The sequence below is a fragment of the Taeniopygia guttata genome, chromosome 10 (assembly GCF_048771995.1).
Source record: "Taeniopygia guttata chromosome 10, bTaeGut7.mat, whole genome shotgun sequence".
NCBI lineage: Eukaryota > Metazoa > Chordata > Aves > Passeriformes > Estrildidae > Taeniopygia > Taeniopygia guttata.
In genome coordinates, this window is record NC_133035.1 from 11,310,405 (window position 1) to 11,316,182 (window position 5,778).

A 5,778-nucleotide genomic window follows, 5' to 3' on the forward strand; every position below is an offset into this window, starting at 1 on the left:
TGCTTGTATCATTCTGTGCTCACTCACAGGTTAATCTGTCAGCTGAGAGCCAACAACCATGACTGCTCTGCTTAGAGAGAACCTTGTTTGCAAAAAGTGTCAGTAACACTCTACAGGAAGTTACAGGGATGGAAGATGGCTGAGGAAAAAGGGAAAGGTGCACCAGAGAAGCAAAAGGAGGTCAGCTGGGGCAGACAATGTATAAGACAGCTTCAAGGATGAGAAATCAGTCATAAGAAGGCAGAGCTATGCAACATAGGAAAAGAATGGAAGGACCTGCATGATGGTCTGAGAAATAAAATTAGGGGAAAGAAACAGGAATAAAATAGAACAAAATAATAATAATAAAATAAAACCAAAACAACAACAACAACAACACAGGAAAGGAGACAAAGGCAAGGGACAAAGAAAAGGAGAAATGTGACCAGGATGTCCATCTGACCTGTTCAGCTAAATGGCAAATGCACTAATTGAAACAGTTTTGAAAGTGAGAACTAAGAAAATATTAAGTAGTGTATTTCCTTTTAACACTGAGCTTTTCTTCATGTAGACAATAAGCCTCAGACATTTGTTTCACCTTGTAATCTTTGTGCTAGCTTACTTGAAAAAAAAAAATCAGCCAGCTTTTCTTTGGCATTCTCAGTGGGTGGATCACAGCCATTTTTAAATGTGATGTCATGGGATTGTATTTGCCAGTCCAGATCAGAAATAATATACAATACTTTTCCCAGAAGGGCTACACATGAATGTCACTAAAATGCAATCCCATTATTTGTTTTCTCAGTGTTTTCAAGTTTTGTCTTATTTTACATAATAACTGCTTATTTACATAAGCAGTTCAAGAAGACATTGTTTTGTTTGATCTCACGTATCAAAATGGTTACAAATCAAGGGCTGCAAACAAAAGTTCAACAGTATTATATTATGTAGCTGTGAAGGTTATCCTGATCTCTAGCCAGCAAAACAGAATGTCAGGAGTGTCTACACTTTTGAGCAGCTAATTTTCAAGATCTACATAACAGCCTGAGCAAGCCCATGCTGACCTGGTGCCTTTTTTCTGCGGAAATTCATGAAGGAACTACTCTCCAAGTTTTGAGGTTCCTTCACCTGTCAGCAGGGAGAGAGAGGACAACGTGTGTTTACATGGACTGAGGAAGAAGCAGAGAATGCTGTGATCACGCTGCAGGGATGGCTGAGATACCTGTGATGCCAGGGGTGTCCCAGAGACACAGGAGTGGCCCTGGCCTCCCCTGCCCCTGAAACGGGGCCAGTTCTCAGAGAGCCATCAAAAAGGTTTAGGTTACTAAGAGTATTGTTTTCAACCATTTGTTCCTGAAATGATTTCAATTCTCCTCCCTTTCCTTCTTTTCCCCACATGAACTCAGCTTTGTGTATGCTCCAAGGAGCTGTTTGTTGTTATGATCAAAGTTTTTGAGCTGGCTCACATTTTCACAGTGATTAGCAATTGTTCTCAAAAGCAGTGAGCATCCTTTCTCTTCTTCAGGAGGGAAGGGGATAATTCAGAGTAAATCACAGATTTGTTTCTGATTAAGCTTCCTGGCTGGAAGCTTATGTCAAAAAATATGATTGTCATCTGATGACGTATTTTTCTTTCCATGCTCAATTGACTCTTAAAACCCCCTCCCTCTGATCCATGCCTCTGCTGTGAATGACAGACATGCATATTACTGTTCCCATCACTTGAACTACCAGTAGCATTACAGTTGCTCAAATGTGTAATTTTTGATAACTACAGTTAATAACAACCACAAAAACAAGCTTTTATCATTGGGCTTTTCCTTGTGGTTGTTATGGTTATCTTCTCTCTGGCTTGCATCCCTGTACTGTTGGGATGTGGGGTCTGCAGATAACAGATCCAGCTTTTGGAGCACAGGATCCACTCAGGCACAGAAGACTCAGTCTTAGACCTGTAAAGTGCCTATTTAATGTTGATTTTAAAAAGCTGTAATAAGAGAAACTGGTATTTTTTTTTCCTCTGGTATAAATTCACCTGTATTCAAAAACTGTCCATAAGAATGCAACATTCTCAGAATTTTAAAAATTCATAATGATTCTTTGCACTATCATTTCTACAAATAATTCTTGTATCTGAGGCTTTTATTTTGCATTTTCAGCTGTGCTGGCTAGCTGTCCTGGAGTATTAAGGTAATTATGTATCTTGTGCCCTCAATTATAGTGATACTTTTCTCATTTTTAGTGGAGTACTAATGATTTGTACTTTAATTTCTATTACTGCATAGTAATTATTATTTATAGTACATTGTTACCATGAACATTCCTGCTAATTAAATAATTTCTGTGAATTTTTTTCAGAATTGTGGCTTAGAGATGTGTACATCTGATACAAATGTGACATGGAAGTTTTTGAGGACTCCAGTTGTGGAAGTAACTCTTTCATTTCTCATTCAGCACATTTATGCATTTCATAAACATACACAAGGGACAATAGCAACATTCATCACATCTTTTCGCTGAAAGAAATTACAAAACAAAACCAATTATTTAAGCCATAGAAGAGTCTACTTACCACATAGGTATTTTAAATATAATTTCAAATACTGACTAGTATTTGAATGGCTAGTTCTATGAAAAATGCTATACTTTGACATACATTTGAAAGAATTAAAAAATATTCTGCTACTGCAAAGCTGAAGAAGCAAAGGAGAGGAAATTATCTTATTTATTATTACCATCATGTCTTTTTGACTGACCAGAGGCTATTTTGTGAAGCTATTTACCTTTCGATCCCTGCTAAATGTGTTGAGGCACAGCAGTGTTCAAGACAGAATCCTTATTTCCTACACTTCTACCAGGGTATTTAGCTAGCAGCTTAATTTCCACATAATTAATGAGATTCTTACTGAGAAATCGCACTTGCCATTTCCAGTTTAATACAAATAATACAATTAACATGCTCCCTTTTGATGCCTATTAATGTTATTCTGGCATGTCTTTTTTTCCTCTTAACATCATTGTTTGGTGAATAGAGAGGTTGTAGCACAAAAACCAGCTCTGTTTTTGAGGTACTGATACTCAAATTTGTAAGTGGAATGGTCACAGATCACTAATTCCTCTTTGGATTCTTCTTTGATGCTGTGATTGTTGTTGGTGAATCCCCCCAAATCCTCAGCATATCAGCAGCACGTGGCCTACTGACCCCCATGTGAGCTGCATTATGTTGCCTCTGATGCACCATGCAGTCAGAGATTTGCAATATAGCATCACTTCTTACCTGTTACACCCTCAGCTAACAAGAAATTCAGAAAGAGAAGAGGTTGGCTTTAAAGCTGCTGAAGGATGGCAGTTATGTGTGGTCCAAGATGTTCTCTCAGCAAATTAACACATTAAGAAAAGACTCAAACATGAAGCTTTTAATTCATCTCTTAATTCACCTTTTAATCCATCTCTTAATTCACCTTTTAATCCACCATCTTATCTGGACTATTGGTTACTGACTCCTCTTGCCTTATGAACTCAATTGCATATACAGGAAAATAGAGCCTCCAAAATGTATCAGCTTAGTTCCATAAAAATGGAATGACACAAGTTGTTTTGTAGCAGGGTGGCATTTTGTAGCTGGCATCATAATGCAATGAAGGCTTGCTGCTTGGCAGAGCCCTGTGTGAAGACGAGCAGTGCTTCCAAGTGATATAAATAGTGTCTCTTAATCCTTGCATTGATCTTCATGAGCTTGCTTAAGGCTCAGCTACCTATGTTTGTTTAGATTACTGCAATTTTGATTTAAAACTAAGACAACTGTGTTTGAATATAATGTTAAATCCTAAAAATAGTCACAGTTTAATGGGCAGTTATTAAAGGTAAGAGCTGCTTCTCAGGGTAAAAGTAGACACAAAGACCTAATGGCCAGTTAATCTCCTACTTCGTAGCTGACCATTAATAAATTACCTATTTTTATATTCTCCACAGTATTCTTTCACTGGCACACTTACAAATTCCTTCTCAGCCCTGACATCAGAACTGATCTGCCACCATTTGGTACAGAGACTGGAGAGAAACAAATTCCATATGATAAGAAGTGATTAACGCTCTAATCAAGAAGCAAACATCAGCCCAAGCATATTTGTTGCTTGTGAGTTGAGCTTTGCCAGCTGAGGGGCCACGCAAGTGGAATTGGCTTCTTGCTGTGGCCAGGATTCCCAGCGAGGAATCTGACATAAGGTTGACACTCGTGACTTGACAGAGAGTTGGGTTCCCTATTTTAAAATTACTATTTAGACAGAAATTACGTGACTTCTGACACAAGAATGGTGCAGTGTGGTCAAGGATCAATCATCAGTTTTGGCACTGTGCTGCTGAAGGGACTATCTTTCACATGAAACATAAGTTCAGAACTTCAGGAATTTCTTCTTGTCAATAAATATGATCCTCTGGCAAGTTCTGCATGGGAAGGAGTGTCCATTTCCATGTTTTCATTACTCAGTTTTGCTTTCCTAAGCTTCACTGCAGTTTGTGTATGTAATTGTATTTTTCAACCCTATCCTGACATCTAATATTGCTAAATAGTTAAATAGTTGTTTGATTTTTTGCAAGTTAGGGCATTCACATGTCTCATGTTGTCACCATTTATACAATCTGGGGGGAAAAAAAAGAAAAAAAGATTTTGCAACATCAAGAAATGAATATAATTGAGTATGTGACAAGGAGCTGGGAGGTTACATTTATTCTGGTGACAGCAGCTTATCAACACTGCTTTCATATAACACTTGATTAGTAATTATGTTGTTAAAGACACCCTATTCCTACCTTCATTTTTATATCACTGTTCTGGTACATGTGAATAGAGGGTGGTGTTACAAGCAGTTGAAGTTGAAGTTCTTCTTTCCCCTTCCTCCCCCACAAGAACACTTAGAGTTGTCAAAAAAATGCATGTGTTAGTTTGTGAGGACTCCTGGTTTTCAAGTGAGGGTGTTGTTTGATCAGTGAGATTGTTTGATCTTTGACTTAATTTCTAACTTAAGCCAAATTTCGAACTATTTGCTTTTGGGGAAGTTGGTCAGTGGTTTTGGTCAGTGCCAACCGAGAAAGTTTTCCTTTTTCTCTAGAATTGGTTTCGTCTGTAAAAATAAAGTCAACAAGAATGCTGGTGGTTTTATTTTCTTCCTAAAGCCTGAAATAGAAGCCAGGATATTTTGGCACAGAGCAGGAAGTCCAGAGTTAGAAGGAACTGTAGTGAGAAAAAAAAAAAGGATTTCTAATATGGGAAGTGTGGCACACCAGAATCCACATGTTCAGCACTATCATGGGTGGACTTGGGGGCCGCCTTTGTCAGAACATGGAAAAGAACAATGGAGCTGGAAGGTTCACTAATGTTTCTTTCATAGGGTAGAGATGAAAATGAAAGGGAAAACAAGCCCTTTGGACAAACATCTCAAACATCCAATTTCAGGGATCTCTTCTGCAAACAGATGCTCATAATTATTTTTCTAATCAAAAGTGGATAGGTCTCAACACAAAAGACTCAAACAATGCATGTCTACTGTTGAGTTGCTATGTGATTACCACAGGATGTGCATTGACATTTTCTGCTCAGAAATTTAAATAGGACTTGAGGAACAAGCTGGATGCAAATCAGAGCTGGAATATGCTGGCAGAGTGGTAAGGAAGAAGTTTCCCAGTAGTGTTTGACTTCAGAGACACAGGAACTGAGAAGCCAAGCTTGAGACATGAATCCTGAGACTGCGCTGTGGCAGCTGCATACAAATAAGCAGCCTATACATTTGAAAGCTTGAGAAGTGA